Here is a 27,181-nt window from a genome sequence, read left to right as displayed (position 1 = left end):
CAATGAGTGTGTGTAGAGTGATTTAAGTCCCCTTTCTCAAAGTGAGATAACAAGATGGAAAATGTGAATGGACTGGCAAAATGCCGCTCAGGCGCACACTGAAGGGGGTCCTAGGCCTTCTCAAGTCTAGGTCAAGCTCCCAAACACAGAAACCACAGAGAGTTAATGATAATTGAGATCATATGTTTCTTATCAAAGCTTCCTCAAGAAAAGCAGCTTAAGGGAAAATTCATAAATATGTGTCTTGACCACAGTCTACCAATCCCCTTCCGCATTGGAGCCTTCGGCTAATTTGTTGACTTAATTACCCAAGGCACAGGAAGGTTAAACAGAGTGATAATCTGATTTTCTCTGATTGCTGATCACTGCAAAAAGTGGCCCATAGGATGCAAAAATAAACCTAGAACCTTAGGCTATGTCAAATGGAGAGGTGAGGCAATTATCTAGATAATTCAGGCTAAGTTGACTGTTTACAGTAATCAAGTTATCTGGATAAGTACTCAACCTACACTCTGTCTACCGGAAAGCAGTTTTAATCACATCATGAGGTCTGATTAAATGGGTTGTTTGTTATATCTTAATTTAGTGTGAACTATTTATGTTTTAATAGTCAAATTCATAAGGGAAAACCTATTATATTATCCTGTGAAAATATCCCAAATGATAGGGATAACATTTTGTCCAAATGAAGAGTGAGCGCTTGTCTTTATGTAAGTGGAAAACATGAGACCACAGAAAGGAAATAACACGTGGGAAAAATAGATTTACTGCGGTTGAGTCTAATACGAAGGCCCGTATAAGAAGTGAGGTAAGAGAAGTTAAAGCTGCTATGGGAAATGGGAACTTATCCCACACCGTATCCATTGGACATCTATATTCTGATGGCCTCTGATTGTCAAGAGGCATCAAAAAAAAAAAATCTTTACATAGAAGAAAGAAAATGAGTTAATTCTTTTTTGTTGTTGCTTATGAAAAACTTGCTCATCTTAGAAATTTTAGAGAATACAGAAAATCATAAAGAAGAAAACCAAAATCACAATCCAGAGAACACCACTCTTAATGTTATAAGGTATGTTCTTCTGTACTCTGTAATAATATATGGTGCTATGTGAGCCTCTGGATCAAATCTGGCATGATTTTTAATTACACGGGTCAATTAAAAAATTGGAATTGCACTGTACATATTGTTTTGAAGCATTCATTTTTTGCTAGATGATATCTTCCTATGTCCATAAATACAGCATCATTTTTAATTCTTTTACATGAATGCAACATAAATCCAACAACTATTTTTGGACACTTAGATTGTTTCCAATTGTCTTATAAACAACTCAGTGTTTGAAAGCCATGCACCCTCACATACTTATTACTTGATTTTTTTTCCCCTGTAGATTAAATTCCTTAAAGTGGAATTGCTGGGTAAAAGAAAAATTTTTATGGCCTTTGATATATATTGGTTAACTGAATACCATTCACTTTTACAACTTCTTAACGGCACAAACTGGGTACAACAGCGCCTGTTTTCCCATAGTTTGTCATCCCTAAATAAACATCTTTATTTAAAATTATTTTTGGTTTTGTAGTTTGATACATAAAAAAATCAAATTTTGGCTATCTTCTTTGACTTTTTTAAATGAATATTATTTCATAATTTATTTTCTATTTCTATTGCTTCCTTTGTGAATGGCCTACTCATATCTTTCCTTTTTTTTTTCCCCCTTTTGGAGTATTTTATTTTTTTGATGTATAAGAGTTCACTATCATCATTAGAATATCAAACTTCTATGACTATTTTGCTAATAACTTTCCCAGTTTTTCATCTGCCTTATAAGATTTTACTTATGTTTTTCAGCATAGAAGCTTCCCAAATTAATGTAATCAAACTTGTGAAGTTTTTCTCAGTGGTATCTCCCCTTACTCTTTGCTTAGAAAGTCTTTCACTTCTAGATTCACACATATATATGTATACACACACACACATATATATACCTATATATATATTTTTTTTAGATTTTTTATTTATTCATTTGAGACACAGAGATACAGAGATAGAGAGAGCATGAGCAGCGGGAGAAGCAGAGGGAGAGGGAGAAGCAGACTCCCGGCTGAGCCAGGAGCCCGATGTGGGGCTCGATCCCAGGACCCTGGGATCATGACCTGAGCTGAAGGCAGATGCTTAACCATCTGAGCCACCCAGGCCCCCTATATACCTATATTTTATGCCAGACCATTTTATTATGATTTTAAAATTTAAATGTTTAGTCCATTTGAAAGAAAAAGTTCATCATCAAGAAAATAAAACTATAGTTAGGCTAATTTTGACTATACTGGTTGTGATTTTCCTATTCCTGTTCTTCAGAAGTTGATTTGATACACAGAAGACAGGCACACCAAGGCACACAGGCCCTGCCTGCAGCAACACTGAAGCTGCCATGGAGATCTCAGAGAATGCCTAGTTCAAAGACTGAGATTCAGAACATCTAGCATGAAAGAAAAATCACAAAAAAGTTTCAAGAGCAAACATCAAGTTCTGTGCAAAGAATTGAAAATCAAACCGGCATGCTTCCATGAATATGGTATGTTAGAAGACAATGGAGCAAAGTGTCCTAAATTCTGATGTAAAATCATCTCCACCTAAATCTTTCACTCAGCCAGACTAAGCATTCATGTCTGAACACAAAAGACATTATTTTTTTTCATACAAGGAGGGACTCAGACATTTACATTTCATGGACATTTTCTTAGAAAGTTATGTGAAATGTTTCAGCAAAATGAAAGCAAAAAGTAGAATTAATTTGACCCAAGGGGCAAAGGTTCCCACGTAGGAAAGCAGTGACAGTAAGATCCAGTTAACAACTGAGTAGCAGGGCAAGGACAGCCAGCTAACTAGAGCAGAGAGAGGGAGGGTTTTGCAGGGAAGGTCTGTAAGGAAGAGTGTAGGTGAAAGGACCAATAGAAAAAATGACTGGATAGAGAATTGGAAGGAAAAAATAGTTCATGATAAAGGCAAATACTGAAATAGAGAACACTAGAAATTTCAAGAACAAGAAATTTTTGTTTCAACCAAGAAACAAACTCAAATGAAGCATGATTTTATGTAACTGATGAGGCATAAGAAAGAAAAGGTCATTTGGCACTAATGCTAGGAACAATCTACTTTGATTTGCCCAATAGTTGTGGCAATGGACCTATAAACATGAAAATGTAATTCTAGAGCATGACTTGACCCAACTTATCATACTGTTTACATGGTCATAATAATGTAAATCCTACAATCACTCCCCAACTTTTAGAGCCAACTTATAGGAAAGATTTATATCAAGACTTTATGTAGTTCTCAGGCAGAATGAAACTGCTCACAATTTTGATAATGTACAAGTAAAAATGAAGTTGATAGAAAAATGGGAAATAAAGAGAGGAAAGGGACTTAAAACAGTGGGGGTACTAATATCTTCATTTTACAAAGTTGAAATAAAGACTCTGAAAATTAATGGAATAAGAATCAGAGCTATAAGTATATTAAAGGCTATAAAGGTAACCAATAAAAAATAACAAAGCAAATACTAAACACTGATATGAGTGAGTACATGGGGGAGTGGGATACAGCAGGTGAGGAAAATCTTTATCATCCATGTCAGAGAATCAATAGGTATTGTCTAAAGGAGATAAAACAGGAAACAGAAGTCCAAGAACATATGGCTATGTAAGTTACAACCACAAGAATTAAAAACAGAAACAAATTGCAGGCTGTGGGCACAGGGAGTGGCTGTGGTTTTTTATTATAAACTTTTCTGTAGTGTTTGATTTATTATCAAGTACCTACAGTTTTTGATAAAACTCAACTCTAAAAATAAGGAAAGAAAATGATTGGGAGGGTCTGAGAAAATCATTTGCATGTTCTGAGAAAGTGTTGCAATCACAAAAAGTGTGTCATTAAAAACATGCAAAAATCTTTCTGACTGTGAGATACACAAATTGGCCATGCAAATGAAGTAAAGGGCTAGTGGGACTTAATTGAGGAGTTTGATAGCAGAATGGTAGTGCTATCTCACCGGTAGCAGATAATTCCTCCAAATTTTAGCTAGGAACATGGATGTCCAGAATTAAGACTATTTCCCAGGCTCCCTTGCAGCTAGTGATGGTCTTTGTAACTAAGTTCTGGGTAAATATATGTGAACAGAAATGATGTTGGCAATACTCAAAATTGAGTCTACATGGAAGATATGTGCTTACCACTTCCCTTTTTCTCCCTTCCAGGTGCCAGGAACAAATTATGAAGAAGAAAGGCAAGATTGGAAAGATAAAGTGCCTTGTTCAAGATCATCAGCAGTGAATAGCAGAGCTTGAAGAAAAACATAGGCATTCTGACACAAATTCTCCTCTAGGCATATAAGTCTGAATATTTTATGGCATTCTCTACTCCTACAACAATTTAGCATTCTAAAATATTAATTTGTCAAAATGTTAATTGGCTTTTGGATGCATTATGAAGTTACTAAAAAAATTCCTTTTTTACTGGAGAGTAGTTTGGACTGAGATGTTCAGGTTATCTAGTAATATTTATTTTATGATAAAATCTTTTTAAAAAATACTTATAAAAAGCTAAGTCAAAAAATTCTATTGTAATTTTGATTATAATAATAATTAAAACTAGCACACACACTTAAGACAATCTGGAAAGAAAAGCACATTTGGAAGATTTACACCTCTCAATTTCAAAACTTACTGCAAAGCTACAGTAATCAAGACTGTATGGTACTGCTAAAGGGACAGAATTATAAATTAATGGAATAGAATTGAAAGAACCCATACACAGTCAATTAAGTTTTGACAAGGGTGCCATGAGCATTCAGTAGGAAAGAATAGTCTTTTCAACAAATGGGGTTAGGATAACTGGATATCCACATGCAAAAGAATTAAGCTGGATTCTTACCTCACAGCATATTCAAAAATTAACTCAAGATGGAATAAAGACCGGGGCGCCTGGGTGGCTCAGACAGTTAAGTGCCTGCCTTCGGCTCAGGTCATGATCCCAGGGTCCTGGGATCGAGTCCCGCATCGGGCTCCCTGCTCCTTGGGAGCCTGCTTCTCCCTCTGCTTCTCTCTCTCTCTCTGTCTCTCATGAATAAATAAATAAAATCTTTAAAAAAAAAAAAGATGGAATAAAGACCTACATGTAAGGACTAAAGCTATAAAACTCTTAGAAGAAAACATAAGAGTAAATATTTGAAATCTTAGATTAGACAATATTTTTTTTTAGATGAGACACTAAAACACCAGCAACTAAAGAAAAAATAGATAAAATGGATAAACACTCTCAAGAATGTGAAAGACAACCTACAGAATGGGAGAAAATACTTGCAAATCACATATCTGATGATGGTTAGTTTCCAGAATATTTAAACTTTTATAACTTAACAATAAAGGACAAATAACCCAATTAAAAATGAGCAAAGGACATGAACAGACATTTTTTTCAAAGAATTAGCCAACAAATCCAGCTAAAGATGCATAATGTCATTAGTCATTAGGGGAAATGCATATCAAAACCATGAGATACCAATTCATATCCACTAGGATGACTATAATCAAAACCATAGATGGGGGATGAGGTAACTGGGTGATAGACATTAAGGAGGGCACAGGATGTAATGAGCACTGGGTGTTTATAAGACTGATGAATCACTGACCTCTACCTCTGAAACCAATAATACATTATTATATGTTAATTAATTGACTTTAAAATTAAAAAATGGAAAAAAAGATCGGCAATTACAGGTGTTGGCAAGGATGTAGAAAAATTAGAATCCTTATAGATTGCAGGTTGGAATGTAAAATGGTGCAGCCACTTTGGAAAACAGTCTAGAAGTTTTTCAAAAATTCAAACAGAGCATCCATATGCCCCAACAATTCTATTTCTAAGTATATACTATAACAAAGAGAATCAAAACCATATGTTCACATAAAAATTTGGATATGAATGCTCATAGCAGCATTATTCAAAAGAGCCTAAAAGTAGAATCAACCCAAACATCCACCACGTGATGAATGAATACACAAAATGCAGTCTATCCAAACTCTGGAATACTGTTCAATCATAAGAAAGAATGAAGTGCTGAGTCAGGCTACAGTATGGATGAATCCTCCAAAACATGCTGAGTGAAAGAGGCCAATCACAAAAGGCCACATATTGTGTGATTCCATTTATATGAAATGTCCGGATTAGGCAACTACATAGAGACAGAAAGTAGAACACAGGGTCCCAGGGGATGGTAGGGGAAGGTGTGGATCGGGGTGACTGCTAATGGGTATGGAGTTTCATGTTTGGGTGATGAAAATGTTGAGGAATTAGTGATTATGGTTATACAATTTTGTTTATGTACTAGAACCCACTCAATTGTACACTTTACAAAGGTGAATTTTACGGTATGTGAATTACATCTTTAAAAAACACACTCTAAATACATGCATATTAGGAAAGAATTGGCATCTATTACTTTGGTGGTCATTTTATTCTTCCAATCATCTTGAAGAAATAATTACAGGGGATTCAGGTAAATCAAAGATTTACACTTAATTTTATCCAATTCAAAGTCATTTTGTTTCTTTCATTGATTTTTTTTTCCCTGTTACCATATACTTTACCCTTTCCTTCAAACCTATAGCATTTTTTTCCTTTCTACACTCGAATGTAATTTGAGAATAAAAGGTTCACATTAGCTTTAACTGCCAGTGCTTTAGACCTGCTGGCACCATGAACAAAAGGGATGGATTCTGACACTCAGAGAAGATGCTCTTATTTCCCTGCTCCACAAAAAGCCAAAAGTAAGCCCCATTGTTAGAGCCAGTGAGACTAGATTCACCATATGATTAATCACCCAAATAGAGGCAAAAATTCAGCTGGGAATGCACCTAGTGTGTGGATCAGAGGGCCCTTCCAGAGCTTGTTAAGGGCTTCAAGCTTATAATTTTCCCCTTCTACAATAAACTTCCTTCTAACATGCAGTAAAAATGTGAAGTTCAGGTGATGCTTCCTGTTGAAAGTAAGGTGATTGTCAAAATATCAGGCCAGTGAAAAGGCAAAAATACATGGTTTTATTCTTCAAGGACACACTGTTCTTCAAATTCCTCAAATGAGATAATGAAGGATAACCCTATGTTTTATCCTTTTGATCTTTGCTCTGTTAAAATTCTTGGGTCTTCCTATTTCTTTTTATTCAGAGAGACACAGAGACAGAGAGACAGAGAGTGGAAAGTAATGTGGTATTGCAAGGTCATGGTTTAAAAATATCTTGCCTTTTCTCAAGGTCTAAAAATATCTGTGATCGACTAAGCAACCAATTACTGTACATCCCAAATGCATGTTTTCACAGCTATTTTTAGGGGCAAGATTCAGTCACTACACATCCTGTCCACTCCAAACAACAGACAGAGAGGGCAGCTAATGAGTAGGTAAGCAAATGACAATGTCTCCTTACTTTTGACTTTGCTTCCAAGACCCAAGTGGCTGCCTGGCTGTCTCCACTCTGGCGTCAAATAGTCCCCCTGCAGTAGGCAGACAATTTAAATTATTACAAGGCAATGTTACAAGTATGAACACTGGCACAAAATAAAGTAATTACATTCAATTAGCAGTCCCCAAAGTGATGGCCCAATACTGAGGGCTTTAGATGTTGCCTTTTGTTGACATACAGAAGCCAGGTAATGAGCCAAACATCAAAGTGTAAGGAGCTAAATTGCTGCTTAATTAGGGGAAACTAGTTCAGAAAACATGGGAAAAAAGAGAAAAAAATGCTCACCATTTTCTTTTATATGTAGAAATTCAGATAATACGTATGTCACATTTCCCAAATAACAACTGAACACCCAAATATAAAAATGATCTAAGGAGAACCCCACTGGAATAAGGATGTTGTTATGTGTGTGTTTTTCTGTGGGGGGTGGGGAGCAGAGATTTATATAATTTAATGTCATGTCTGCACCCCTAGTGATTTATCTTCTCTTTTTAATAAAAAGCTTTTCTTGTTTGAATTTTTTAAAATAAACTTAAATGGAATTATATTAGATTATGTAAATACTTTCTAAATCTCACTACCCTTCCCACAAATATCCTTTTGCAGGACACACTAAGTTTGTTGCTCTGAAGAACAATCCTGGACTCAAACATAGCCAGAAAACTTCTGAAAAATTAGTAAGTATAGGGGAAACTAGCCTGATAACTAAGACATCATATTTTGTTTTTTTACATGTGCATTTTTTTCTGTATATAATTTATTGTGTGAAATAAATTATATGAAACAAAGTGGCATTGCTTCTTTAAGTCTTCAGATGGTTAATCAATAAATGGGTTGAGGAAAACAATTCAATCTGAATTTCACTCATACCAAAATACATTTCAGGTGGATCAGACATTTAAACAAGAAAAATAAAACTAGCAACTAGGAGAAAATATAGGTTTAAAAAGAAAAACTGAAGAACTAACCATTATAGGATTGACATTAAATCCAGGCCACAGAAGAAAATAAATGAATTTTAGTTACTGTAATATTAAAAATTATTGACCTTAATATTTAAAATTATAAGAATAAAAAAATTAAAAAGATAAATGGCAAAGAAAACATTTTCCATAAGTGCTACATATAAAAGGCTGATTAATACAGAAAGAGCATCAAAAAATTTAAAAATGGCCAATGCCTCAATAGAAAAAAAATGAGCAAAGGATATAAACAGTCAGCAGGAAAGAACAAAATTCTAAATATATAAGATGATTCTCAATCTCCTTTATATTTAGACAAATAAAATGAAAATTAGGTACTTTTTTTTATCAGATTTGCAAACAAAATATTTAAAACATTTTGTGGCATGCAGACTACCCACACACAACTAGTGGAACTGATTCCATCTCTATACAAGGCAATTTTGCAATATTGTCAAAATGTAAAATTCATATGCCTTTGACATCTAGGAATTTTCCTACATAAGCATAGGACATGCACAAAGATATTTCTTGCAGTATTATTTATAACAATTGAAATAGAGTGTAGATGTATAACAACAGGAGAATGGTTAAATAGAGTATATGCAGCTCATTTGAAAGAACTATGCTCAACTATTCCAAAAAATAGAAGTGGAAGGAAAACTTCCAAATTCTATGAGGCCAGCATTGCCCTGATGCCAAAACCAGATAAAGATACCACAAAAAAAGAGAGCTCCAGGCCAATATCTTTGATGAACATAAATGCAAAAATCCTCAACAAAATACTAACAAACAGAATCCAACAATACGTGAATTAAAAATTTTAAAATTAAAAAAAAATCATTCACCACGATCCAGTAGGATTTATTTCTGGTTATGCAAGAGTGGTTCAATATTCCCAAATCAACTAATGTGATATATCACAACAATAAGAGAAGGATAAAAAACATGTGATCATTTCAATAGATACAGAGAAATTATTTGACAAAGTGCAACATCCATTCATGATAAAAACCCTCAACAAAGTAGGTTAAGAGGAAATATACCTCAACATAATAAAGGCCATAGATGAAAAGTCCACAGCTAACATCATACTCAATGGGGAACAACTGAGAACTTTTCCCTTAAGATCAGGAATTAGACAGGGATGTCTACTCACAACTTTTATTCAACATAGTACTGGAAGTCCTAGCCACAGCAATTAGACAACAAAAAGAAACAATCCAAATTGGTAAGGAAGAAGTAAAACTTCCACTATTTGCAGATGACATGACACTCTATATAGAAAACTCTAAAGAGTCCACTAAAAAATTACTAGAACTTATAAATGAATCCAGTAAAATCATAAATACAAAATCGATGTTCGGAAATCTGTTGCATTCCTATACCCTAATAATGAAGTAGCAGAAAAAGAAATTGAAAAAAAAATCAATTTACAGTTGCACCAAAAAGGAATAAACCTAACCAAAGAGGTGAAAGAAACCTACTCTGAAAACTATAAGATACTGATGAAAGAAATTGAAGATGACACAAAGAAATGGAAAGATATTCCATGCTCATGGATTGGAAGAACAAATATTGTTAAAATGTCTCTACTATCCAAAGCAATCTACAGATTTAATGCAATCCCTCTCAAAATTCCAACAGCATTTTTCACAGAGCTAGAACAAACAATCCTAAAATTTGTATGGAACCACAAAAGACCCTGAATAGTCAAAGCAATCTTGAAAAAGCAAAGGAAAGCTGGAGGTATCACAATCCCAGACTTCAAGTTATATTACAAAGTTGTGGTGATCAACACTGTATGGTACTGGCACAAAAACAGACACATAAACAAATGGAACAGAATTGAAAACCCAGAAATAAACCATGATTATATGATCAATTAAGGAAGACTATCCAATGGGAAAAAGTCTCTTCAACAAATGGTGCTGGGAAAACTGGACATCCACATGCAGAAGAATGAAATTGGACCACTTTCTTATACCATACACAAAAATAAATTCAAAATAGATGAAAGACCTAAATGTGAGACCTGAAACAAAAAAAATCCTAGAAGAGAGCATAGGCAATAATATCTGTAACATTGGCCATGGCAACATTTTCCTAGACATGTATCCTGAGGCAAGGGAAACAAAAGCAAAAATAAAACATTGGGACTTCATCAAAATAAAAAGCTTCTGCACAGTGAAGGAAACAATCAACAAAACTAAAAGGCAACATACTGAATGGGAAAATATATTTGCAAATGACATATCTGATAAAGGGTTAAAATTCAAAATATATAAAGAATTTATATAACCCAACACCCCAAAAATGAGTGATTTAATTTAAAAATGGACAGAAGACACAAACAGTTATCCAAAGAAGACACCCAGGTGGCCAAAAGACACATGAAAAGATGCTCAGCATCACTTAGCATCAGGGAAATGCAAATCAAAACCACAATGAGATATCACCTCATACCTCTCAAAATGGCTAAAATTAAAAACACAAGAAATAACAAGTGTTGACGAGGATGTGGAGAAAAAGCAACCCTCGTGCACCATTGGTGGGAACGCAAACTGGTGCAGCCAATGTGGAAAACAGTATGGAGGTTCTTCAAAATATTAAAATAGAATTGCCTAATGATCCAGTAATTCCACTACTGGGTACTTACCCAAAGAATATGAAAATATTAATTCTAAAATATGTATGCACCCCTATGTTTATTGCAGCATAACTTACAATAGCCAAAAATGGAAGCAACCCAAGTGTGTATCAATAGATGAATGGATAAAGAAGAAGTGGTATGTGTGTGTGTGTGTGTGTGTGTATGAATATTACTCAGCCATAAAAAAGAATGAAATCTTGCCATTTGCAATGACATGGATGGAACTAGAGAGTATTATGCTAAGCAAAATAAGTCATTCAGAGATAACTACCATATGATTTCACTCATATGTGGAATTTAAGAAACAGTACAAATGAACAAAGAAAAAAAAGAAATAACCAAGAAACAGATTGTTAACTCTAGAGAACTGATGGTTACCAGAGGGGAGGGGGTGGGGGGTGGGCGAAAAAGGTGATAGGGATGAAGGAGTGCACTACACTATACCATATACCTGAAACTAATATAACACTGTATACTAACTATACTAGAATTAAAAATTTTAAATGATAATACAGATCGAAATCACAATGAGATACCACCTCACACCGGTCAGAATGGCTAAAATTAACAAGTCAGAAAACAACAGGTGTTGGTGAGGATGTGGAGAAATGGGAACCCTCCTACACTGTTGGTGGGAATGCAAGCTGGTGTAGCCACTCTGGAAAACAGTATGGAGGTTCCTCAAGAAGTTAAAAATAGAGCTACCCTATGACCCAGCAATTACACTACTGGGTATATACGCTAAAGATACAAATGTAGTTATCCAAAGGGGCACCTACACCCCAATGTTTATAGCAGCAACATCCACAATAGCCAAACTATGGAGAGAGCCTAGATGTCCATCAACAGCTGAATGGATAAAGAAGATGTGGTATGTATATACAATGGAATATTACTCAGCCATCAGAAAAAAGAAATCTTACCATTTGCAACGATGTGGATGGAACTAGAGGGTATTATGGGTAAACAAAATAAGTCAGACAAATACCCGGTGGAATTTAAGAAACAAAACAGGTGAACATAGGGGAAGGGAAGGAAAAATGAAACAAGATGAAATCAGAGAGGGAGACAAAGCATAAGAGACTCTTAATCATAGGAAACAAACTGAGGGTTGCAGGAGGGGAGGTGGGTGGGAGGATGAGGTAACTGGGTGATGGACATTAAGGAGGACACCTGATGTAATGAGCACTGGGTATTGATATACAACTGATAAATCACTGAACTCTACCTCTGAAACTAATAATACACTATATGTTAATTGAATCTAAATAAAATTAAAAAATTAAAAAGATAGTAAGATAGATAAATAAATAAATACATTAATTAATTAATTAAAAAACTATGCTCTATATGTACATATAGATTGGAACTGGACTGGAACTCTTTGACACAATGTTAAGTATGAAAAAGCATGATGCTTTCAGTACTAGACTATCATTTGTGTAAAAAGCAATAATACATATGTAAGTATTCTTGTCTATTACACTGTGTTATATGAGGAATCTAAAAAAAAAAAAATTATAGCTACAGAGAGCAGATTGGTGTTTGCCAGAGATAAGGGAATGGGCTAAATGGGTGAAGGGGTCAAAAGTTATAAACCTCCAGTTATAAAACAAATGAGTCCCAGGGATGTAATGTATGTATAGCATGGAGACTATAGTTAATAATAATGTATTTTATGTTTAAAGAGTGCCAAGACAATAGATCTTAAAAGCTCTCATCACTGGGGCACCTGGGTGGCTCAGATGGTTGGGCGTCTGCTTTCGGCTCAGGTCATGATCCCAGGGTCCTGGGATCGAGCCGCGCATCGGGCTCCCTGCTCAGTGGGAAGCCTGCTTCTCCCTCTCCCACTCCCCCTGCTTGTGCTCCTGCTCTTGCTCTCTCTGTCAAATAAATAAATAAATATCTTAAAAAGAAAAGAATTGGTTTTTTTTGTTTTGTTTTTAAAGATTTTATTTATTTATTTGAGAGAGAGAATGAGAGAGAGCACATGAGAGGGGGGAGGGTCAGAGGGAGAAGCAGACTCCCCGCCGAGCGGGGAGCCCGATGCGGGACTCCATCCAGGGACTCTAGCATCATGACCTGAGCCGAAGGCAGTCGCTCAACCAACTGAGCCACCCAGGCGCCTGTAGATTCATTGCAAAGATCATTTTGAAATACACAAAAATGTTAAATCATGTTGTACATCTGAAACTAATATAATATGTTGATTCTATCTCAATTAAAAAAGACAACTTAAAAAAATGATTGCTCTGTGTTTTTATACCCCCTCAAAATCTATAGATTGGAAACTCTGAAGTGTTTGAACTCTGTGAGTAATGAATGAATTGGTGATTGTGTGAACTGCTTAAACCCTTTAATTAGAAAATAATGAAAGAAATTGGTGAATATTTATTGTAAGTATAATCTCTATTTCCAATTTCTTCTGCCTGGTTTCCACAACCTTTACTCCATACTGCAGGGGCAACAAAGAGAGAACTAGAGAGAAAGAGAGACTTAAAACCATTTATTTTATAAAGTGGACATTACTATAAAATCCAGAACATAGTATTTTTGCATGAACAATAATAGAAAAACAATCTAATATTCAGTTTATGACTTCCTTTTGCTCATTTATACATGGTTATATGGGTTGACATCATCACAGCCTTAAAAGAAGTTAGTTTTGTGCCTTGAATGAGACACTATTATACTTACATCTTCTTCTATGTCTCATAATTAAGGAAAACAACTTTTAGGAGTTTAATCTTCTACCTACTATTATGATTTCTAAAATAATTTTTCTATATACTGACAAAAATGTCCATTGTCATTTTAAATAAAACATGATATGTATCTAATTAATTGAGTAGTTTATACTTCATATAGATACTGATCAATTGTTTGATTTCCTCAACATGCCAACAGGGAGAAAAATCATTCCCGAAATAGAGAGGGTATATCCTTCTTTATTCTCCATCCATACTCTCTTTCCAAAATATCGGGGTAAATTGGGGATGGTAATTAAAGAAATCCCAAACCTCTTTCCTTCTCCAACTTTACCCTTAGAGGAAGAAGTACACTGACTTTAGATCACTGATCCTTCTAATATGTCCTGGGGGTCTTTATTATTACATGGCTTCTCCATCTAAAAGCTTTCCATCACCTGTAAGAATAATAATCCTCATCTTCCCTTTGATCAAGAAGTCAAAGTTACAGGAATCTCTTTTATCATAAAAAAAGCAACAATGCAAAGGATATGTGTGTTAAAATCATCACTTAAATATTATTAAAAGTGGCAGAACCTGGAAACAACCTATATAACCAAGAACAGGGGGCAAAAGGGTACATTTCTGTGATGAAATACTGTGAATTATGAAAAAGGTGTCAGATATGTATCTACAGACCCAGAGGGTTTGTACATTCGTATTAAATTATTTTTTAATATGCATATAGTAATTCCATTCTTATAAAAACAAACTTTAACCAAAAACCTATCATGTGAAACATGTAAGTACATGTTTATAGGGCCATGGGGAAAGGTGGCAGAATCCACACCAAACCACTCTCCCCGGTCACGTTAGGTGGTGCTTCCACCTAGCGATCTCAATTCAAATTGATTTTGAAACTGAGAAAAGAGATTAGAATAGGAATCTATTCTAGAAATCAAGCCCTGGAGTGATTTTGGGGTCAGTGTCTCTCTGGCTGTGCTTTCTGATTTCTTTGGCTGCTCTCTTTGAAGGTTTTGAGCACTAATTCTGTCTTCTTTCTGCTTTCTTCATACTGGCAAAATAGCTGTTGTAATTCTTTACCTCCTATCCCCACGCCTAGGTGTCTGTCTACCTCATCACTTAAGTAGGGGAACTTTGGAGAGTGGAAGATTGTGCTATTAATACTCACTGCAGGACAACAGGCACAAACCAGAACACTCCCAGGCAGACTGGGAACTATGGTCACCCTTCGCATGTCACAACACCTGAGAGAGAGAGAGATGGCATTTTCTTTTACATTTTTAAAGACTTTATTTATTTATTTATTTGAGAGAGAGAGAGCACAAGCAGGGGGAGCGGCAGGCAGAGGGAGAGGGATAAGCAGACTCCTGGCTGAGCAGGGAGGCTGATAAGGGGCTTGGTCCCAGGACCCTGAGGTCATGACCTGAGCCGAAGACAGATGCTTAACTGACTGAGCCACCCAGGTGCCCTGAGAGATGGCATTTTCTGCCGGCTTTACCGTGAGAGGGAAAACTAATTTCTCAGAAGACCTAAGTGAAATCCTTCTCAAGATTCACTGGCCTGAGTTAAGTAATGTTGCCATTTATGATCCAAATCCAGTGGGAATGTCAAATGCCGATTGTGTTTTTAAGTCCCTCAGTCATCAAATAGAGAGATAAATTAGCTTAGACCGCAATTTTCAAAGTGCAGTTAGGAGACCTCTGGGGGTCCCTTGAGACCCATTTTTCATAAAAATAAATTATTTTTGTTAATGTATAATGGGTTTATTACTATTTTAAAATGATTGATAATTTTTTTTAAAGATTTATTTATTTATTTGAGAGAGAGAGAATGAGAGAGAGAGCACACGAGAGGGGGGAGGGTCAGAGGGAGAAGCAGACTCCCTGCCGAGCAGGGAGCCCGATGCGGAACTCGATCCAGGGACTCCAGGATCATGACCTGAGCTGAAGGCAGTCGCTTAACCAACTGAGCCACCCAGGCGCCCCGATAAATATTTTTTTTTAATTTCTGCTTTAATTTATAAAAATGGTGTTTATCAACAGATATGATAGACCCAGATGAACAAAAACTCTTTGCAAAGCTTATTAATTCGAGGAGTGTAGAGAGGACCATGAGACCAAAAATTTGGAAACCCTTCCTTACACCAGTTATGCAGACTCCAGGGGCTTTGTAGGGGTTAGCTCTCTCTTGGGCAGATGGACCACATAAAATCAGTGTTCCATCAGAGAGGTCTCAGAGGGAATGGCCGCTGGATAGTCAGTCAGCATGGAAAATGGCCATGGAATAGAAATGGAGAAGTGAATTTGGGGCAGTTTATCAACATTTCCTTTCTTGTTTAATTGTCCCAAAGGAGCAAATGCTACTTCTGTAATTTGGGAAAATGGGCTTAATTAAAATAATTAAAAATAATAATGCTGAGTGATTTTCAATCATCACAGCAAAATTAAGTTAATCTTCAACCATGACTAAGACCTTTTCAGTAGCAAGGATGAAGCAATAAAATAAAAAATACCAAAAAAATTAATTTGATTATTATATTGCACCCAAATCCTTATCCTAGGCATTGCAATATAATTTGAGTAAAAAACTACCCTAATTCTTACATAGTAATATAATATTTACTATAGATTTAAAGTGAATTTGCTTCCAAGTCTAAGTTGGAAAACCTAGAAAACTTTGTCTAGATTTTTTCATCAAGATAAAATAAACAGTACTGTTTATTTCTAGGATTTCATAATAGCACTGGTTGAATATTGCTTAAAGTTAACAAAAATATTATTTTATTTTTATTATGTTAAATCAATGTTTCCAACGGACATGGTCCCTATTTCTAGTCTGATTTTTAGAATCAAATGTGGGATCTGTGTCAGGAAATTTGGAAGCAAAGGTAATTAGAAATTGTTGAATGTTTTTTCCCATCATTTAAAGATTGAAATTGAATTTTGTCAAATGCCCCCCTCATCATCAATTAAGATCATATTTTTTCTCCTATACTATTGAATCATTCTTGCTTTCCACATTTGAATCATGCCTCCTTATTCTGTAACATACCTTAAATTCACTGCTAAACTATTCATTAATATTTTACCTATGTTATTTTTACATTTGTTTTCACAAAATGCAATTATTCTATGGTTTGATATTCAGTATGTATCTTTATCAGGTTTAGTTTCAATGTTATACTTTGTAAAAAAGAACTCAGGAAATTTTCTCTTTTTCTCTATGTTCTGGGATATATATATATATTCCATAAATATATATAGCCTTTGTTAACTTTGAGATGCTGCATTATTTTCTATTACTGCTATCACTAGGTACCACAATCTTTGTATCTTAAAACAATACAAATTTATTATCTTACAGTTCTGTAAGTTAAAAGGTGACATGGGTCTCACTGGGCTAAAATGAAGGTGTCAGCAGGACCCTGTTCCTTCTGGAGGCTCTAGGGGAATCTGTTTCCTTGACTTGTCCTACTTCTAGAGGCTGCCCATGTTCCTTGGCTTGGGGCCCCTTCCTCCACCTTCAAAACCAAGAAAGGCTAAGTCCTTCTTGGACTACACCTCCCTGACTCTTCTGTCTTTTCCAGCTAGAAGGACCCTTGGGATTATACTGGACTTTTTCCCTCCAGAGGAGCCAGGATAATCTCCCTGTTTTAAGGGCAGCTGATTGGCAACTTAGTGTCCATTTACAGTCTTAATTCCCCTTTCCCATGGAAAGTAACATGTGCACTGGTTCTGGAAACTAGGGTGTGGACGTTTGCTTATGGGCATTACTCTCCCTACCATAGATGTTTATCTGACAACCAAATGGAGCTACAATACAGTCATATATGTCTTTTATCTTATATACCTTTATATTGCAAAAGAAATGTATTAACCAGCAAGATGGGAGTTGAGTAGCGATAAGTTTTGCTACTCTATAAAAATGCAGAGTTACCAAATCAGCTCTCTCTATAAATTTCAATCCTAAAGCATTCAGAAATAAAACAACTTGCTTAATAATTATCATATTCTTACAAATTTTTATAGTAATGGGTGTTCAAATGGATACAAACATATTGGTCATCAACTTTGTCCTAATTGTTATTTACCCAATTAAGCCTTTTTAAACAAAAAAATATTTAAGCCCCTAAATAAAGCCTTTAATTCTTTGGAGTCATAAAACTGAAAGCAGTGCTATGTTATTTTTTAAAGTGATATTTATCATCAAGTAACTATAAGTTAATCATGAACAGGACACCAGAGAATGGTTTTACTCCTATTAAAGAAAATACCAACTGTTAATATCTTTGTTGTGTGTGTATATATATACATATATATGCATATAAATAAAAGGATATTTATAAACATTGACACATTCACATTTATGTGTGTTTACTGAATGTACAGTTTCAAGCCTGCTTGATTAATATATGAAGCACAATTTCCTGTCACTAGTATTCTTGATACCAATATATTTACTATATATATATGTATATATATGTCACTAGTATTAGAGTGTTCCTTTATTCCTTTGAGTCATAATATAACCACTTCTCATTATTGGATATTTGGATTCCCAATTTTACTCTAAATATCACTGACATAAACAAACTTGTATTGAAATCATTGCATATATCCTGTGATTGATTCTTGGGATAAATCCCTGAAAGAAAAATTGTCAGGACAAAGAATATTCATATCTTTTAAGGTTTCCAATATGAAATGAGAATCATTTTAGTCTTTGAAACCAGTGCTCTGTCAATTATTTGTCATCATCAACTTATACAGAACGTTTGAATAAGGACATAGCCTTTGAATCTCAAATTGTGAAATTATTAGTATATCAGGACTACTAATTACTAGCATTTCAAGGAAGGATTCAGGGATTCCATTTTCCCGACTGTCAACAAATATGAAGCACTATTATCAGATTTACAGTGAGAAGAAATATTGCCACTATTTTCCTCCACTTTTGTTATAAGTAACAAAAAGATAAAATACAGGAAACAGCAATATTTACCGTAATTACTCTTAGTAGGCAGTGTGCTGAGTGCCTATGTTTCCTGGTTTGTCTAATCCTCACAATAAAGCTATGACTTACAGTACTGACCCTCATTTCACAGATATAAAAACCAAGGCATAGAAAGCCAGTACCTTAGGTCACCCAGTGAGGAAGTAGCAAAGTAAAGATTAAAACTGAGTCCATCCAACACCAGTGTCTGATCTCCAAAAGCAAAATCCTCTACTCCCTTGACCTCCCCCAGCTAGTGGTAGTAGTAGCAGTGATAGTAGGATTATCATTCATTCATTCATTCATTCAAAAGTTTACTTAGTGCCTACCATGTGCCAGACTCTCTGCCAGCTACCTGGAGACTATAGCAAACATAGCAAACACAGCCACGTACCTTGCCAAGCTTACAGTCTTTTCAGCAGGGCAATTATTCAGCTGGTGCTACCCTAGAGCGCACCCAGTGTTATATTGGGGGAATTACAGGTGCCACAAAACTGTTCTCTGCATTCCCAGTACTTTCTATTCACCATTACTGACCCCATTACATTGAAAAATAAAAATTTGTGTATGTGCTGGCTTTCCTCCTTAGACAACGGACTTCTTGAGAATTGGCATCTTATTTACTTTTGTGACCCTAGAAACTAACATATTTCCAAGCATATTGTAGGTGCCTAATAAATGTTTTTTGAATGGTTATTATAACTAGTCTCTAATTAGGTAAGCAATTTCTGAGTCCCTTTTCTGTTACTCTCAATGATACATTATTTTTAAATGAAAATGTTAATTATGTGATTTATGCTAATCACCCTAATTTCTTGGAATTAAAAATAATGCAGTTCATTCACTCTCTCAATCAACAAATACCTCATTCACTTACCACATACAAAAATATTACTTTATGTATTGCAGGGAGGACAGAAATAAATTAGGCACTGAGTTTACATTGGAATTTTGAGTCTCGTAGAAAAGGTAAGATAATGTCATCAAAAATATCGAGATGACCATTCAGGGTGTGTGTGTGTGTGTTGCTACTATGGCAAGAGCTTCTACGTCCATCCTTGGAAAGAATGACTTGATTGGAAGGAATGGGGCAGTGACTCATTCTCTCAGAAGCAAGCGAGGCTCCCTTTCAGTCCTTTCTAATGACCGACCATCAGGCTTTGCAAATGAATCATCAGAGTGTGGAAGGAACCCTTTGTGTTGGATGATCTCTCAGGGCATGGGAGACAGTTTGCACGTTCTGTGGGGTGAGTATTTGGCCCTACTTGGATTCAGAGGCTCTGATGTGGAAAGGCCTCAGATAAGGATGGCTGTGTGGGCACCCAGATGAACTGGCCTCAGGAGCATGAGCAAAAGGGTGAGTCATAACCAAGCTGGTAATGAGGGAATGAAATCATGCTCAAAGCCACCCTCCTTCCAAAGACCAGGCTGGCCCAGGCAGGGACTCAGCGTGAAACAAGAGCAGTCGGCAGAGGAAGGAAGATCCCAACAACTCAGCAGCAGCACTCGAGCAGCAGGTGATGTTGGGGGCCGACTGAGATGCCAGTGTTCTTCCCAGGCAGGTCCTTCAGGGGTTTAGAGCCCTGAAAAGTTTAAGAACCTCTCACCTGCTCACCCCATATGTAAATCAAAGTCAACGCTAAACCATACAATGTAAAACTGGTATGTGTGCTAAAATTCAAATACCTTTTTTCTATATTTTCAGATGAAAAAAATATGGACAAGTAAGAAAAAAGTGAACTTTCCTCATCTTGCTGATGTCCTGTTTTTGCTGGTGGTAAGCCTTTGCTTACTTACTCTGTATCAAGGGTAAGCACTAACTTGTCCCCTCTTGAGAAGGGAAGACTCAGGACCTATTTTCTGGGACTCATTTTTCTGGATGTTCTAGGTTGGCAAATAGGCGGCATCAAGAATATGATTCTGGACTTCTTGCTCATCTAGACCTGTTCTGTGTTTCTAGAACCTAATTCTAATTTAATGTGAGAAGTAAACAGTATGGTCTCATTCGTACCCTGAGCAGTGTGAAACAACCCATATTTATTACTCCTAAAACATAAGAAAGAAAGAGCCAAGAAGAATTTGAGAGATTTAAATAAATTTTTAATGGAACTTGAGAGAACAGAGGTAATGATGTCAGGAACCTGAAGGGATTTCTGGAGGAGGTTGTCTTTAGGCTTTCAAGATAAAGGAAGTGCAGGGATAACAGGGAGAAGAGCTTCTAGCTCCGGGGCTGAGAGGGAACCTGAGGAAGGAGCTAACTTGGAAGAACTGCCCCCCACCTTCCCTGCCCAAGGCTGGAATCCAGACTTCTCTGAAGAGAGTGTGGCTGTGCTCAGTGCATGGTGGATGTTGCTGAGGGTTGCAGGCAGAAGTTGTGAAGAAGGAAACCACACACTGGAGGTACCAGACAGGCTTGCTGGGAAGCTGCCCACTGGCGAGACTCACCGGAAAGATGCCATGGCCGTACTGGCAACACTGTTTGCAAGAGGGTGCACTATGGAGCCCCATCACACCAGTGACAGGGGAGTTGCCCGCCTGCCCACCTGCCGGCATGGAGGCCATCCACGGCAGCTGAACTGTTGGAGTCAGAGATACAGCAGCAGAATGGGAAAGAGACAGCCCTTCCTCCTGCAGTATGCCCCACGTCCAGAAGCTTCTGATAGGGCATTGTGCCAGCTGGCAAAGGAGAGATGGATTACAGGGCAAAGAAAGGCGGATTTGGAGCAACAAGGCAACAAACTGATAACTGGATCTATTATGTGTGTATATATATATCTCAAAATGTTGGCAAAATTACCAATGCTCTAGTTCAGGCTATAAGATCAGAATACAAGTTATCTGAAGTAAGCTGAAACTCTGTTTTCCAAAAATCTCATTAAGGCTATATCCACAGCTCCTTGTATGGCACACTTCTAGAATTTCTCCATAGGGCTTACATAGTTACATTCTATATTACTTAGTTATATTTTACTGGCTTGATGTAGTCAAGTGGGAACTGAACTTACTTCAGTTTTAATAGTTATACCCTGGCTCCCTAGACTGCCTTATCAATTGTGCCTACCAACCTGAATCTGCTGTATTCTTACTCTGAATTACAGTATTTGGCTGATGGTCCTCATGATTTTTTAAGTGGAATTGGGTCCAAATAAAGAGTAGGTGATGCAAACTTGTCTTTGGAGTCTAAATTCCAGAGCTTTCACCTAAGTTTCGTGTGACCTTGAGTACATTATTTAATTTTTCTTAGGCACAGCTTTTGGATCTCTGAAGTGAGGATTAAAAAAACCTATCTAGTCTGGTTACTGTGAGGATTAAATGAGATCGCCTAGTAAACATTTAGGCTGGTACCTAATAATTCCTCAACAAATGGTAGCTATTATTAAGGTTTCATTGATTCTTAAAATGAATGGAAAGATGACAGACTTTTGTACAGTCTTCAAGGCGTGCTTCCTAAAATACAATTTCAGAAAATGAAAGAGCAAAAACACAAGGACCTCACAACAAGGACTGAGTCTTGATGAGTGACTACTAAAAGTCGGGAAGTTCGTTCCACAAAGGTAATAAAAACAGGGGATCTAAAAAGGAATCATCTGATCCAGTTTGCATTTCATCAGACTGTGTTATAGGCCAAATCTGTTTTACTGTCTCATTTATGTGACAGATGGTGTGACAACTTATTGAGCTGATAAATAGTTTTCAGTTATTTAATCACAGTGCAATCATCTTACTGTATTTCTGCTCGCCTAATTTGAAACAGATTTAGCCCTTTGTCCAGATGGTTTCCTGTGCGTGCCATGCCAGTCAGCAGGCGGGGCTGTCGCCGTCAGACTGTGTGTCTATACCAGACTCTTGGAGAGGACAGCATGCTTATGTCACAAGCCACATCTGTCACGGCAGGATTTGTGTTTCTCCTCAGGTTAATAATATGTGATGGAGGCACCAGGTCTCCCTTCCTTAAAAGCAAGGATACCAGTTTAGGAAGAGGTGCTTCAAAGATCAAAACCAGGTCTGTGACAGTGACATGTGAGTTTGTGAATTGGAAATGGCAGTGTCAGATCTCTCCTAAACCAAGGAAATAGCCCTTGACCAGCAGAAGGAGAGCACGGGGAATTGCTGGCTCCAATTAGGGAGACAAGTTTTGCAAAGTAGCCATGTTCACGGGCAGTTTTTGCAGTTTTTCATGAAGTACTGTACAGAACACTAGAAAAACAAACAAGGAAAGAACAGGCAAGATGTGGAATACAAGTAGGTTTGCCAGGTCAGAGAGGAGAGCACAAAAGACTTGCCTCTTCTCAGCTCTCACTCTGAAGAGAGATTGTTTTGCTCTGGACAGGCTGGATAGTTTTTTGTTTTGTTTTGTTTTTAAAGGTTTTTTATTTATTTATTTGACAGAGAGAGACACAGCGAAGAGGGAACACAAGCAGAGGGAGTGGGAGAGAGGGAAGCAGGCTTCCTGCTGAGCAGGGAGCCCGATGCGGGGCTCTATCCCAGGACCCTGGGATCATGCCCTGGGCTGAAGGCAGATACCCAACGACTGAGCCATCCAGGCATCCCAGGCTGGATAGTTTTAATTTCTAATCAGGATAACAAGTAAGCAGGAGCTAAGAACTGAAATTCAAACTTGGTAAGATAATAATAATAATAATAACAATGACCACAACAGCTATATTTACTTAGAGACCTTAATAATCATTATTGTTTAGAAGCTTAATAATAAAATAATAATATATTACTTAACATTTATTAGTACTTATGTGCTAATTATTTATATTAATCCATTTAATCTTCATTAAAAGCCATGCTAGAACTTTTCACTAATCAATTATCCGTTGATATATTGAACAAACATTTATTTAGCATGTATTCTATCTCTGATACACAATTCCATTTATTCTCACCACACTGAGAGGTAGGTGTAATTATCACCTTACAGATCCTGAGGGTAAGTAATTTGCCCAGGCCAAGCAGCTAGTGGGTGGCAATCGTTTCAAATCCATATCTGGTTCATAACTGTTTCTTTATTCCAGGCTACCTCTCATCCCATGGCCCCACTGTTTCAGCCATATATTAATTAAGGAGCCCTTGGGGAAGTCTCCAACCACTCAGTCACCTCATTTGCATCATTATCCTATGTGTCGAGAAATTAAATGACGTATGTCGCATAAGTACATTTCTGTTGAATCATGCCCAAGTGTGTTTCTTTTTATACTAGAAACTCAATAATATTATAATTTAATTATTATTTTTCATCAGGATTCAAGTAACACATAATCCACAACCACTTGTGTGGTGAGCACAGTATAACCTATAGAGATGTTGAATCACTATATTGCACATCTGAAACTAATGTAAAATTGTGTGTCTATACTTCAGTTATATACATACATGTATATATATACAGCTTAATATAAAAATAGAACTACGAATCATGGCTTGGGATCTGTTCATTTTTCTCCTAAAGCACAAACTTTCTCTCCCTGTGGTATTAGCAAACATTTTCCTATCTAAGGGCTGAGGAATGGAAGGTACAGATAACCTAACAAGAACCACACATAGGGAGTTTGGAACAGTCCCTGTGTTACAAACATTTCCTTTATCACTGGGGAAATTCAAAATAGAAAAGTTCATTATAATTTCAGATATTCATCAAGGATGTGCTTATGGAAAAACCTATCTGGTATAGTAAAACTAGGGTGATATAATCTTTCTGATCATTTCATGCCTGTCACTGAAACATATTTTGCTAAAAGTCTGATGAAATCAGCCACAACATTTTTTAAGAAGCAATCATATCTACAGTTTAGACTATGTAAGTTTAGACATGTGGAACAGTGAAAGCGAATTAAAAAATGATTGGTAAGCTTTATTATTTTCTGCTGTAACTATGTCTACAAGCAAACTAAATTCAATGATCTTTTTTATTAAACTCTGCCAAAACTTTGTTAGTTTTGTATTTATATCCATTCTTTTTTCATTAAATAATGAATGTATAATCACGACTTATGATTATACCCTATTTTACTTTCAGAAGGAAAATAAGGCATGTATACATTCTAAAAAGAAGAATAAACTGGTGAGGTGATATGTATAATGAAGAACAAAAACGTATAAAAAAATAAGGTGAAACCAAAATTAAGGTTAATACACCAATCACATGCCATGAAGTCCTGTGTGATTGCTAAAAATGGGCCATAAATTTAATTATGAGCTTCCCAGTAACCCAAACAAGAAAAATATATTATTTATTCATTCAAGAAAAATAAGTTAATCTGCTAGTATTTGCTAGGTGCCCTAGCATCTAGGGTATTACAATCACCTAAAAACAGGTACAGTATTAGGTGTCCTTATATTAAAGTCCAACACATTCAGAAGAAGCATGTTTTTTCCTAATATTAAGAGCTAAGGGAAAGTCCTCTTGTGAATCCTTATGAAACAAGTCTAGTTAATTTTTACTATTGTGCAATGGCAAACAATTGCAATGAATCAATGAAGGAGTTGTAATGATGTGTACAGAGTACAGAGGGAACCTACGAGGACATTTGAGTCAGCCTGCAGAAATGGGAGAAGTCTTCATGGCTAGTTAGCATTTAGGTCATTCTTGAAAACTGGTGGATTACCTAGGAGAACTTTCTGGCATTCCAAGCAATGAGAAAAAGTACACACAAATTCGTATAGGTCAAGAGAGAAAGGAATGTTCACGGCTGGCTTCTTAGTAGTTCAGGTTTGCATTTGTATAAATTTTGAGCAACAGATAAAGATGAATGGGTAAGCAGGAAGCCAGATCATCAAGTGGTTTGAATGTCATCCAGTATGAATAAAACTTGATTTGATGCAAATGAAAGCTATTGAAGAGTGACAATCAGATTTGTAAATGAGAAAAGACAGAGAAAAAAAGGTGACAAAAAAGTTGGGGAAAGATTGCAGCCTGGAAGGAAGAAAAAGGAACTAGTATAATAGCCAGGGTCAGAGGTGATCATGCAGAGCTTGGCCTGTGGTCATCATAACAGGACAAGAATGCTAAGAGTAGATCTAGGAAATATTTAGGAGCTCGGATATTCATGCACTGATTTGATTGAGAAGTCTCTGCTCATACTGATGTTAAACATGGGACAGTTATATCTTTCCCAAACTGCTTCTAATCATAGACTTTCTTTTTTTCCTGAGAAGCAGACTCTTTTCATAACATCTCAGTATAATTTCATAATATTTTGGTCACTTTTGTTTTTAAAAAAGCTTTTTCTGCTATTCAAAATTCTCATCCCTTAGCACAGACGAGACTTGTAGGAAGGGGCTCTTGGTTGGTTCTTTTTATTTCCCTCCCTCTACCTTCCTCCTCTCATACCTCCGAGCCTCCACATACCAATGACAGAGTGGGTGGAGGGGTGGCACTGGCTTACCCGGACAACACAAGTTGCTACTGACAGACACACTTTCCTCCTTGTCTTGGCCACTATTCAGGGCAAAGCTATCTGCAGACAAACTTCCAAGTATCTGTCCTCTTTTGTGAGTACATTTGTTTTATCTGGAGGATGTTACAAGGCTATCCCTTGGGGTCTTCTGACCTGGGAGATCTGGCTTGGTGATTAGGCAGTTCCTCCTTCAGTCCAAGATTCCCAATAGGAGATCTGTTGATCCCATAGCTTTTCCTGCTGACAAGGATCCCTTAACCATGGAATGCCCCTGGCCCTTTGGGGGTGGTTTTGATGGAACCAGAAGTGTGGCATAAGCCTCAGTCTCCAGTCTAAGCAAGGGAAATGTAGACTCACTCATCCTTGCATGGGAAATGCAGACTGCATCCCCGTGCCCCCTGTCTCGGCTCCCCTGTTTTCTCTTGACCCCTTCTTCACAACCAAAACGACTGCATCCCCATGCTCCCTGTCTCAGCTGCTCTGTTCTCTCCTGACCATTTCTTCACACCCAATATAACTGTATCCCGATGCTCCCTGTCTTGACTGCCCTGTTCTCTCCTGACCATTTCTTCACACCCAATATGTCTGCATCCCGATGCTCCCTGTCTCAGCTGCCCTGTTCTCTCTTGACCCCTTCTTCACACCCAATATGACTGCAACCTGATACCCTCTGGTCTCGGCTGCTCTATTCTTTCTTGACCCTTTCTTCACACCCAACATGACTGCATCCCGGTGTTCCGTGTCTCAGCTGCTCTGTTCTCTCCTCACCGTTTCTTCACACCCAGTATGACTGCATCCTGATGCTCCCTGTCTCAGCTGCTCTATTCTCTCTTGACCCCTTCTTCACACCCAACATGACTGCATCCCAGTGCTCCCTGTCTTGGCTGCTCTGTTCTCTCCTGACCGTTTCTTCACACCCAATATAACTGCATCCCGATGCTCC

Source organism: Neomonachus schauinslandi, chromosome 6, assembly GCF_002201575.2.
Source record: "Neomonachus schauinslandi chromosome 6, ASM220157v2, whole genome shotgun sequence".
NCBI lineage: Eukaryota > Metazoa > Chordata > Mammalia > Carnivora > Phocidae > Neomonachus > Neomonachus schauinslandi.
Note: the sequence above shows the minus strand (reverse complement) of the source record.